The sequence below is a fragment of the Hoplias malabaricus genome, chromosome X1, assembly GCF_029633855.1.
Source record: "Hoplias malabaricus isolate fHopMal1 chromosome X1, fHopMal1.hap1, whole genome shotgun sequence".
Lineage (NCBI taxonomy): Eukaryota > Metazoa > Chordata > Actinopteri > Characiformes > Erythrinidae > Hoplias > Hoplias malabaricus.
The window spans coordinates 12,930,140-12,943,600 of record NC_089818.1 but is presented as its reverse complement, the minus strand read 5'-3'; positions in this window follow the sequence as shown (position 1 = coordinate 12,943,600).

The window sequence follows — 13,461 nt, the reverse complement described above, 5'->3', positions numbered from 1 at the left end:
AATACTAAACCAGTCTTTCCTGACTAAATACTGTAAACACTGGTTGATTTCAAAGTAGTTAAATTGCATTTATTTTATTTCACTGGACGGACTGAACTATTTTACAGGGTAATAAATTTGTTATTACCTAAGTAATTTTACAAAGTTTACATTGAAAGTAGAATACACAGCTATATAGTTTTGCTTCAAGAGTAAGAGCTTGAAAGATTTTTTTCATATATCACTCAATATGAAGTCTGCATTACAGAAAATCCTGTTTCTGAATTCTGAAACTGACATTTTTTTTACCATAATAACTGACTTCTGTGGAGAAACACTATGTATGTTTTTTTTGTTTTTTAAATAGTGTGTGTGTGTGTGTGTGTGTGTGTGTGTGTGTGTGTGTGTGTGAGAGAGAGAGAGAGAGAGAGAGAGAGAGAGAGGGATTACGTTCATCATGAAGAACCAAAATAACTACAGCACCAAACTTCCCCACTGACTTCGGTAAAATAAGGTTAAAGTGAGTATTTGATTATGTATAAGTAAATATAAATGAATAATCACATTAGATAATTCCATATAACACTGATACAAAGTATCCTAAGGGTACAAGACAAATGTGGGAGTCCTAAAAAAGATAATTGTTCTGTATACAACAAATAGCTTAACAGTAAAACAAAACAAAACATTGACAGTAAGATTAGTTAATTATTTTATGTTAAATGTCATGCAAAGGAAATAAAGATACATGATATACGAAGACAATGGTAAGAATAAACATTTGGCAGTGGTTAGATTTTTCCATTGGAAGAAGAAACCAAAAGTAGGTTTCTTGACATCTGAAAACTGAAAAATGTTAATGGGCTGTATAGTTTGATTTTATTTGGCTACCAGAACCTAAAATTATTTGCACTGATAGTTGGAAAATTGGTGTAGGCTACAAATAAACGTTTTACTTTATGACACTTAGAGTATCTTATGCTGATAAGATACTTTACTTATAATCAAGTTGGCTAATTAACATAAAGGCAAGGCAAATTCATTTATAGATAAACTTTTACACACAAGGGCAATTCAAAGTGCTTTACAGAGTGAAAAGAAACAGTAAAAAACAGTTAAATTAAGAGCAAATATTTAAAAAGCAAAGTCATTTAAATCAATTAAAATTGTGCAATAAAAGGCATCATTAACATGATTCAAACAATTAAAATAATACAGTAAAATACCTGTTACATATTCGGCTTTCTTTTGTAGTTTCAATCGCGCGACTTTTTACCAATAGCACCTCAATATTTTTGAAAGATCTGTTAAGACGAGTGGCTGCAGAGGAAAATGATTGACAGGTGCAAAACGCGTCCCGTTACGGTTCAAAACTCTTATTTTAGTGTCCAAATACGGGACAATTCCGTATTTTATGGGAACACTAGTCCAAACACGCATGTTGGTAGATGGAGTGACTGTGTGAAACTGTCAACAGGTGTGTTTGTGAATAACTGGGTGTGTGAGTAACATTGCCCACAGGTGTGTGTGTGAGTGAATGGATGAAAGTTTAATAATAGTAATAGTATGGTACTAGTACTAGTTTACTCTGTACTATTTAAAATACTGCAGCATACATTTAATATAGAGCAAACACGTCTAGTTACAGTTAAAGTGCTGTTCAGTTACAGAAGCCATAGCCTATGAGGTGCACTACGTAGGGAGAAGAGAGCCGTTGGGAACAAACCCGGAATCTCTGACGAGGCGACTTATGTTTACATTAAAATATAAAATGACAGAGGACTGTTATGATGTGAACTAAAGAAAATGACTTTTTGAAAGGTTTTAGTGAAAAAAAGTTTAAAATGTATTTTCCGAAAAAGTGTTTTATAAGCCTTTATTTTGTCTGTTTTTCTGAATTGTAAAGCTGTGCTTTCAATAATCCCTTCCGGACTGCACAATAGGAACGGTAGGAACGAATGAATACGTTTGATCTTCAGTGGGTAAATATATATTTTTAGCTTTATCGTGTTAGTTTTGTCATAATACATTTGTTTCAAATAAACAAAACTGTATTTGTGTATTTAGCATAAATAAGTGGGCTTTAAATGGGATATACCTTATAATTGGTTGTACAATATTTTTATTTCAATTCAATTCATCCATCATATTTAATATGTGCTTATCATAAACCAAATTAAATCAATAAACCAATATAAACAAAAGCATCACTTACAAAAACTAATTACAATATTTACTGTAACATGTGGAAGAACATCTATTTATTTATTATTTACAATCAATGTGAAGATGTGAAGCATCTTCCAGAATTGGGTAATAATTCACATACTCGTTCACATACACACTTCACACACGCATTCACTCGCATCTATTCCCACTTACTCAATAATTCACATGCTCACTAACATCACATATGGATACACTCGCTCTCTTAATAATTCTCACACCTATTCAGTGCTTTACATCTGTAATAAAGTGTCTTTTTTTACTACAAAAGTAATCTCCAGTAAAAAAAAATGCATTTATTAAACTCAGTTCTGATCATAAATAATTCCAGCTGCGAAGAGTCCAGTCATAACATCAGGATCCAGCACAGAGTCCGTTCAGCCAGTGCCAGGAAAGAACAGCAGATCGACTTAGATTCTCTGGAAACAAGTGTGCTGTGTCTTTCCTCCAAGGGAAATTAATCCATTCTAATGAACCCAGTTCTCCTTCATTGGGAAGTGTGTCTGGGAATAAAAGAAGAGTCCAAAAATATATTACAAAACTCACTGAAAGGAATAATACTGAGAGTTTATTCTGGATAGAAAGCCACATATTTTTGAACATGAAGAACATTCAGTGTCTTAAGTAAAACATGCTTCTCCAAAAGCAAACTTTATAGGAGAAGGCAAACTTCAATGAAAGTTAATGTACATTCCAAATAATTTTGGAGCATTTCTATTAGTCCATTAATTTTCACACAATGTGAAGGTCAGCTGCTGTGTTCAAATGACTGAAATTGACATAAATGGAGATACATGTTAGCTTTTGGACATGTTCATATTCATATTCATGGCCTTGAAATGTTTACTTTTAAATGAGATTATAATCATCACAACTTTAATGAGGGCTGTTGTAATTAAAGTTGTTATCTTGTGTGTAAAACCTCATTCAACCCTGAGTCTCATAATAGCTGGTATTCAAGTGAAATCAAAGCTCATGTAGTGATAAGAGTAGCAGGAATAGATCTTAACTAACTAATGAGCTCTAGAACTAGGGATTAAGAGCTAAGAACATCTCTCAGAACAGGAGCTGAAGGGTGTTCCACTCTGTTCTTCTCCGTCTAGATCACACATGAAGCAGAGGATCAGAGATTGAATCTTAAAGGGAAGTCCACAGATGTTTCAAATGTTCTCCGTAATTCAGTAGCTGAGATGTGAAGGGTGTGCAGCAATGGACCGTAGAAACTCAGATTTCTCTTCAGTGTCTGTGAATGGAATCAGACGTCTCCATGTCTCCAACACACACTCAACATTTTATTCCCTCTCCACCTCCACTAGTACCTCCACCACATACAGAGTCTATATGGAGTGATGATGATGGAGGACAGTGAACATCTCAATTCAATCAGTGTGTGTCCTGCATGTCCCTCTCCACCAGGACTGGGTTTAAACACCACCACCTTCTCCAAACTATGGTCACACACATTAGCTGTGTCTGTCCCACCATTTACTGTCCTCACTTTTTGTGAGGGAGGGCGGCATGGTGGCGCAGCAGGTAGTGTCGCAGTCACACAGCTCCAGGGACCTGGAGGTTGTGGGTTCCATTCCCGTTTCGGGTAACTGTTTGTGAGGAGTTAGTGTGTTCTCCCCGTGTCCGTGTGGGTTTCCTCCAGGTGCTCCGGTCCGCGTGGGTTTCCTCCAGGTGCTCCGGTTTCCTCCCACAGTCCAAAAACACACATTGGTAGGTGGATTGGCGACTCCAAAGTGTCCGTAGGTGTGAGTAAATGTGTGACTGTGTGTGTTGCCCTGTGAAGGACTGGCGCCCCCTCCAGGGTGTATTCCTGCCTTGCGCCCAATGATTCCAGGTAGGTTCTGGACCCACCGCGACCCTGAATTGGATAAGCGGTTACAGATAATGAATGAATGAAAAAACTTTCTGTGAGGGGAATTTAGAGGAGGACATCTGGTTCCATTCAACTCCACTGTTAACTGCTCGGACTCTGCAAGTTTCTCTACAACCAGAGCTGTCACTGTGTTTACATCCCAAACATATAAATTTGGTAAGAATTTCAGAAGGTGGGTGGAAATCCTCTTCAAGTACATGTCTGGATTTCCTCACCTTTTTCCTCACATTTTATCTGCTTAAGGAAAATTAAACTCCATTTTCATTGTGTCCTTTGATGATGTGATGTGGTGGGTAGTGGATGATGGAGCCTAAAACACCTGAAACACACAAATACACTTCAGCACTGAGAAAACACAAGATACTGAAGATCTATTAAGATCTGCTGTGGCATGCAGTTGCCTGATTTCTAAACCTGAGGTCCAGATTGTAAACTCTTTTGGGTATTATTCATGTTTATAATAAATGCAAGTTTTAAAACACACATTTTATCTGAGCTGCTAATTTGCATTTGCTTTATGTCATCGTACTTAAGTACATTGACACATCATCCACACCTATAGCAGAGTTTAACCAGAAGGAGGTGTTGCAGAGGCAGAACCAACCACAGTAAGTTTTTTTCTTTTTTTTTTATCCCACATTTTAAGCAAGTGACATAGCTGAAAGATTTATGAAAACACAAAAGGTCTTAGTGTGGAGTTACCCATTAAACATATTTTAAACATGACTAAACAGTTCTAATTATTACAGACCAAATGACTGGGTGAATGTTATTCTTCAATCTTAGTTTTACTTTATCTAATCTTATTGTCAGTTTAATGCCGAAGTGAAGTTCAAGAATGAAAAAGTAACTGAAATTATGACTCACCTCCAACAGGACCTGAACCAGAGAGATGAACAGAAAATAGAAACAAAGAGAAAGGTCACATTCTTTTTAATAATCCAGTCATAACATGCAATAACCTCCAACTACCTTTTAAATTCTGTCTCTTATAAATAAAGAGCTGCATTTCTGCACAAAATACATTATATATATGTAATATTACATTGCAATGCATATTACACACAGCAAATCATCAGTAAAATAAAGATAAACCTGTGTGAATGACAACACCATTTCCAGAAATGTTGGGATGCTGACCAAAATATAAATAAAAACAGAATGCAATTATGTGCAAACCATTTAAACCCTACATTTAATTGAAAGTATAACAAAGAAAATATTTCAAATGTTGAAATCATATGGGGCGGCACAGTGGCGCAGCAGGTAGTGTCGCAGTCACACAGCTCCAGGGACCTGGAGGTTGTGGGTTTGATTCCCGCTCCAGGTGACTGTCTGTGAGGAGTTGGTGTGTTCTCCCCGTGTCCGCCTCCGGGTGCTCCGGTCTCCTCCCACAGTCCAAAAACACATGTTGGTAGGTGGATTGGCGACTCCAAAGTGTCCGTAGGTGTGAGTGAATATGTGTGTGTGTCTGTGAAGGACTAGCGCCCCCTCCAGGGTGTATTCCCGCCTTGCGCCCAATGATTCCAGGTAGGCTCTGGACCCACACAACCCTGAACTGGATAAGCGGTTACAGATAATGAATGAATGAATGAAATTGTATGAAAATGCTACTTTGTTTTTTGAAAAATATTTGCCCAGGACGGGAAACAAAAGTCTGGTAGAAAAAATTAATGAGGTTAATTTTCAACATGTCTATGGCATGATTAGGTTTAAAAAAAGTCAAGATGGTAAGGGGTTCACCGCGTTGTGTGGACAAACAGTGAAATAATTCAAGAATAATGCTTCTCAATTTGATTTCATCATCTAGAGCATATAATATCATTAAAAGTTTCAGAATATCTGTAGAAATCTCTATATGTCTCTACGGGATAAGCCCAAAGTCAGTATTATCTGGCTGTGGTCTTCGGGCCCTCAGACAGCACTAAGACAGGTTTTTGTAGGTGAAATCACAGCATGGGCTCAGAAACACATCCTGTGGACACAGCTCATCACCACATTCACTAACACAAGTCACAAATGCAGAGAGTGTCCATGATGGTGTGGGGGCGGGGGCATTAGTGGTGTGTACTAGTGGGCATGGGTGACTGTCACACCTGTGAAGGCACCATTAATTATGAACAATATATACCGGGTTTTGAGGGAAGGCCTTTTTTATTTCAGTGAGAAAAGGCCAGTCCACATTCTGCATGGATTACAACAGCACGGTTCGTTAGAGAAAGAGTCCGGGAGCTAAACAAGTCCAGACCTGTCACCAACACAGTAATGGAGAAATGGGGTTTTATTGTATTCATAATATTATTCAGATAAATTAAATTCAACACGTTTTAAATTCTTTATACAGCAGTTACTAAATAAAAAGGATTAGGCACATAATTCAGACATAAGAATGCAGTGGGTCCGGCACCTACCCAGAATCACTGGGCGCAAGGCAGGAACACACCCTGGAGGGAGCACCTGTCCTTCGCAGGGCAATACACACTCAAACATTTACTCACTTACACACTTATGGACTTTTGAGTCACCAATCCACCTACCAATGTGTGGTTTTGGACCATAGGAGGAAACCCACACGGACACAGGGAGAACACACCAAACTCCTCACTGACAACCACCTGGAGCTATGTGAAAGTGACACTACCTGATGTACCACCATGCTGCCCTGATTTGTCTCATGTTTTCTATTTTTTATTTTCCTGCCTTACACCAGTAATGTTTTATATATTGTATTTAATTGTCTATATTTATTTTTATTGTGCTTATTTCATGTTATTCATGTAAGGCCCTTGTGCAGGGTGACACACACTCACACATTCACTCATGTACTTACCCCTACACAGTAAATTCACTACGGGTAAATCAACACTATTAGCATTAACTTAACATTGAGTGTGTTTAATTATTACACTAACAGTGTTAATTTAACACTGGTGAATTTACTGTGTATGAACACTTTTGAGTCACCAATCCATCTACCAACGTGTTTTTGGACCGTGTGAGGAAACCAGAGCACCCGAAGGAAACCCATGTGGACACGGGGAGCAAACCAAACTTTTCAAAGACAGTCACCCAGAGCGGGACTCGAACCCACAACCTCCAGGTCCCTGGAGCTGTGTTACTGCGATACTACCTGCTGCGCCACCGTGCCTCCGTTTCAATAAATGCAAATAATAAATATTTTTGCCTGACCGCCTACCAGGCTGGCCTAGAAGAAGCATTTTCGCTTACTGACTGACTGAGTGACTGACTGACTGTCTGCGCCATATTTCACAGAACTTAAGGTGGTGCTACTACAACATCTGTTGTTAGTTCAGCCACATTGCAGTTCGTGAACAAAATTTGAAACTGTTCAGCATGTTTCCACCAACATATACTTGTTTGCGAACCAGAAAAATAAGTTCCCAGCTAGAACCACACAACAGTAGGTTCCCCTTCCACACTAGCAGGCCACAAAGCGACAAACATCCTGTCATTTGCATTTGTGCTGCCAAGTATGATCACCCTAATTTAGATACATATTATTATTTCACAGAGAGAGGAGGACTGCTGAATTTGTCTTGTTTTTCATGAGTGTCTGTCTTTGTGGTGGGGAGATATTTTGTGGTGTTAGTGTGTTTATAAAACTCACATGTTTTACTCTAACCAGGTACATTGAATAAATAAGTAATTGTAATTCTTAAAATCAACAAAATATTCTTGGTCTTCTTTGTTCTCTGGTGGTAGATAATTTCATATTTACTTTTAAATAAAATGAACAAGAAACACACTGATGCCTATGTTATATATTATGAACAAAACTTTGTGCTCCTTTTTTCATTTCTGCATTTATTAGTCCTGCCCTCCATATTTTCTGTACAACTCAAATCACATAATAAAAACTACATGTAAACAAAGACATTGATATGAAGCACCAAAGCTTCTCTAGGCCTTCCAATGACAAGGGTATGTCTTTTGGGCTTTCCTGTTTTTTCAAATGCCAGAAACAACTCTGTGACAATAGCTATATGGCTAAAGGTGTTCCATCAAGGCTTGCCAATTTTCTCTTTGCTGTTAATTTTAACAGGATGTGTGAGTGTGTGTGTGTATGTGTGTGTGTGTGTATGTGTGTGTGTGTGTGTGTGTATGTGTGTGTGTGTGTGTGTGTGTGTGTGTGAGAGAGAGAGAGAGAGAGAGAGAGAGAGAGAGAGAGAGAGAGAGAGAGAGAGAGAGAGAGAGAGAGAGAGAGACTCACCACGTCTTTTGGCGATCTTAAAGCTCAGCAGAACAATGCCAATCAAAAAACACACAGCCAGGACAGAAACCACTAAACCAACGATGAACAAGTCTGAAAAACACATGCAAACCTTACATTAGGTGAAATAACATTGATAGGTCTGAACTTACGTGGTGGCTTACACTGTACCACACACTGGCCTAGCTGAAATTTACACAGAGTTGGGAGTGTATATGAGGAGATACATCACTAAAATGTTTTATAACTGTAGCAAAATCAGTACAAATGTAAATGTACAACAAAATGTAGTACAAATCCACAACGACAAAGCAGAAGTGACTGAGACACCTCCAGACTATACTACAAACACAAAACCAGTAAACTCTCAGGAGCTCACAGAACACAGACAGGAAACAGACCAACTACAATACACCATCACACACATGAAAGGCTACACGTGGTATACCACACAAGCCAAGACAAGGGACATGGCAGGAGCACATGGAACACATGAGACCTGTCGGTATCTATGATAACTAACCATTCCCAGGTGTGACAGACGACACAGGTAAGGTGAAAAAAAGCAAATGGACAGGAGTGAGACCTGACAATGTTGGGCATGCAGATACAATAATCGTGTTCCTTCCTCTCTGTGTTTACATCTGGTGAATGAACAAAACATGCCATTTGACAAGGGGGTTGTTCACAAAGCAGGATTTCTCAGGATTTCTCACAATGACATTGATCTAAAGACTGATATAAACACTGAGATTGATATAAAGACTGAAAATAAGTGACATTGATCTAAAGACTGATTTAAACACTGACATTGATCTAAAGACTGTTGTAAACTCTGACATTGTAATAAAGACTGATATAAACACATATTGATAAAGACTGGTGAAACCACTAACATTGATATAAAAACTGATAAAAACACTGACATTGATCTAAAGACTGATTTAAACACTGAGATTGATATAAAGACTGATTTAAACACTGAGATTGATATAAAGACTGAGGTAAACACTGAGATTGATATAAAGACTGAAAATAAGTGACATTGATATAAAGACTAATATAGACACTGACATTGTTAGAAACAGTGATGTAAACACTGACATATAAAGACTGATGTTAACACTGTTGCAAACAGTGAGAGAACTGTATGTATTTTCTTCTTTTGTATTGTTTTGTGAGAGTTTGTTGTAATAAGCAGGCCGATAACCCCAAAAAGTTTGCAGATGTGAACCTGAATCTTAATGGTTTTTCAAAGGGCAGCACAACAGGAGCTCCTTTTGAGGGAACTTCCCATCAGCCGTTGTCATTGATAATCAAGACAATGCAAGGAGTCACAGAGTAGTTGTCTTTGATCTTCAAAACCCTGCTAGAAATTTTCTGTTCTGGAAATCAAACTGACCAACAACAGTTTAATATCATCTGTATGCTATATGTTTTCCAGAATCTTTTCATTACTTGAGGACAATGAAGGGTTTACAATGTTTTCAACAATATGCAGTCAATGACTTCATGATAGTAATTTCCTGGTGATTGAGAAAGAGAAGTTGTGATACAGATGTAAGGGCACATACTGATTTAATTTGCCCGCACACCTTTCAGATATTTTGGGTTGATGTAATTAAGGCAGATGTTTAGAAAAGCTTTTTGAAAGACTTTGCCTTTTAGGTCTAATATTTATACAATGCTGTTGCCTCAAAATCAACTTTGATATTTTAAGGCCTATTTAACCACTGTAGGCCCTGAAGTTATTTTACATGGATATTTCCAAAACCACAAACAATTTGCTGAAAGGTTAACTTGGGAAACATGATATTGTATTCGCTTATTTTTCAATTTTACAAACTACTGTTCGATTCCCTGAAATGGGAACTCTGAGCATTCGAGCCCTCACATCCAGACTCTGTAACAGCTTCTTCCCACATGCTATCAGCCTGGTGGCCAATCTTCATTAATTGCACATTCCACCAGTAAGAGCAGAGTGTGAAGGTTCAGTTAGCAGGGTAAGAGCACAGTTTTGCTCAAAATATTGCAATGCACACAACATTATGGGTGACATACCAGAATTCAAAAGAGGACAAATTGTTGGTGCACGTCTTGCTGGCGCATTTGTGACCAAGACAGCAAGTCTTTGTGATGTATCAAGAGCCACGGTATCCAGGGTAATGTCAGCATACCACCAAGAAGGACGAAACACATCCAACAGGATTAACTGTGGACGCAAGAGGAAGCTGTCTGAAAGGGATGTTCGGGTGCTGACCCGGATTATATCCAAAAAACATAAAACCACGGCTGCCCAAATCACGGCAGAATTAAATGTGCACCTCTCCTGTTTCCACCAGAACTGTCCACCGGGAGCTCCACAGGGTCAATATACACGGCCGGGCTGCAATAGCCAAACCTTTGGTGACTCATGCCAATGGCAAACATCGGTTTCAGTGGTGCAAGGAGCGCAAATTTTGGGCTGTGGACAATGTGAAACATGTATTGTTCTCTGATGAGTCTACCTTTACTATTTTCCCCACATCCAGGAGAGGTACGGTGTGGAGAAGGCCCAAAGAAGTGTACCACTCAGACTGTTGCATGCCCAGAGTGAAGCATGGGGGTGGATCAGTGATGGTTTGGGCTGCCATATCATGACATTCCCTTGGCCCAATACTTGTGCTAGATGAGCGCGTCACTGCCAAGGACTACCGAACCATTCTGGAGGACCATGCGCATTCAATGGTTCAAACATTGTATCCTGAAGGCGGTGCTGTGTATCAGGATGACAATGCACCAATACACACAGCAAGACTGATGAAAGATTGGTTTAATGAACATGAAAGTGAAGTTGAACATTTCCCATGGCCTGCACAGTCACCAGATCTATATATTATTGAGTGACTTTGTGGTGTTTTGGAGGAGTGAGTCAGGAAACGCTTTCCTCCACCAGCGTCACGTAGTGACCTGGCCACTATCCTGCAAGAAGAATGGCTTAAAACAGGACTTGTGTATGTCATTCCCAAGACGAACTGACGCTGTATTGGCCACAAAAGGAGGCCCTACACCATACTAATAAATTATTTTGGTCTAAAACCAGGTGTTTCGATTTCATTGTCCAACCCCTGTACATGCTCCATGAAAACACTTGAAGCCAAATTTTTAAAGATCTTAGAAATGGATTCAATATTCTTTAAGGATATTGCCATAACAAGCTCTGCCACCTGGCGTTGTATATAAATTTATGGAGATAGGCATTGTCTATTCTGTTATGGTTAACTTCATTGTTTTGTTTTTAATGCTTTGGACTCCTATTGTACATGGTCATACCTGTAGTGACAAAACAGTTTTGTAAATCTCCATTACGGAGAATTAAAGAGGGAGTTGATAGAAATCATATGCCTTATTCTCCTTTTTACACTTTTTCCTGCAGAGTTTTGTCTCTGGGTCTGTATCTCCTCTTTGCACAGAGGTGATAGCTTTCCCCTCATCAACTCTTCCTGCTGAATTTCTAACAACAGTGATATAAACAAAGATATAAACAGTGATGTAAAGAGTGATATAAACACTGGCTTTGTTATAAACAGTGATATAAACACTGACATTGTTATAAATAGTGATGTTTACACAGTGACATTGTTATAAACAGTGACATAAACACTGACATTGTTATAAACAGTGATGTAAACTCTATTGCAAACACTTTCACTGATGTGAACTGTAATGTAAACACTGATATAACTCTGACCTTGATATAGAGACTGATATAAAGATTGATATAACTATAAATATATTACTATAATATATATATATATCTATAAATATATTATATTGATATAAAACAGATGTAAACAATTACGATGTTATAAAAAGTGATGTAAACAATAATATAAACTTACCTGCTGAATTCTCCTTGTGATTTAACCCTGTCTCAATTTCCTCACAATGATCCAGTAGGTGTTTTGTGTCCAGCCCAGTCAGAGAGTCCTCCTCATGCTCCTCAAATACAGTCCAGGTCTGCTTTACTTTATCAAAAACTAGGAGATCTTTACCGTCCACCTGTAGGCGGTCACTCAAAAGCACCACCCTGTGTCCCTTATAGAGACATTCTCTTTTAGCGATGTCTTCTGGGGTTTAAAACACAAACAACAGTAAGTAAATATTTATCATATTTATATTTTTATATAAAACAAAGAATCAGATTGCATTGTAGCCTCTGAATAAACCAGTATATGCTCCAAAGGGTGGGTCCTTGGCATGGGGCTGTCATGATTAACCCTCTACTGTTGATGAATGCACTTCATTTGATGTGTATGGATGTAGTTTAACATTACATGATGCCTCTCAAGGCTCAGTTCTCGCCCATTGCTCTTTATACTCTCTACATGCCAAAGGGCTAATAAAAGTCCAAACAAAATATAAAAGCTAAATAGAAATGGAGAGAACGAGACAGCTTCAAATAACACTAGCAAGCAAAAGTAGATAATAAATAAAACTTTCAGTTTAAGAGATTAAAACTAAAGAGACACTTTGTTTGAGCACAACTCTGGCATGTCTCCTCATTTCCTGCCTTTGTATTCCACTCGTCTGATTGGTTTTTTTTTCTTTGTTTTGAAACAAAGAAAAATAGCTCCTTACTGCCCTCCCTTTCCGTTACACATTGGGAAACACATGATCAGATATTTCCTGAATCTGTGGAATCTGCCCTGTCCACTCCATCTCACCAGATCTAACACCATAAAACATACCATTATTCCAGTGAATGTGATGCTGTGTGTGTGTGTGTGAATGGTTTCATCTCTTCTTGTGACAGTCGAGTATTATTTGAGTTTATCATCCAATCCATAGTTTTAGTGGTTAATAAATACTTCATTATGTTAAATTAAGTGTGCAGTTGATTTAACAAATCCATACGATCAGGGAGGTACACTTTGTCCTTCACATTTGCTCACAACACATATCTTTTTACTTCTAATGTGCATATTTTTTCCTGTTTATTGTAATTATTTACATTTACATTTACATTTATGCATTTGGCAGACACTTTTATCTTACAAAAGAGGATCTAACATTCAAACTACAGCACAATTTATACAAAATACCTTACATTGAGTGCAATATGCCAGGAAGTAATAAGTGCATTAAAGAAAGACTTTCAGTG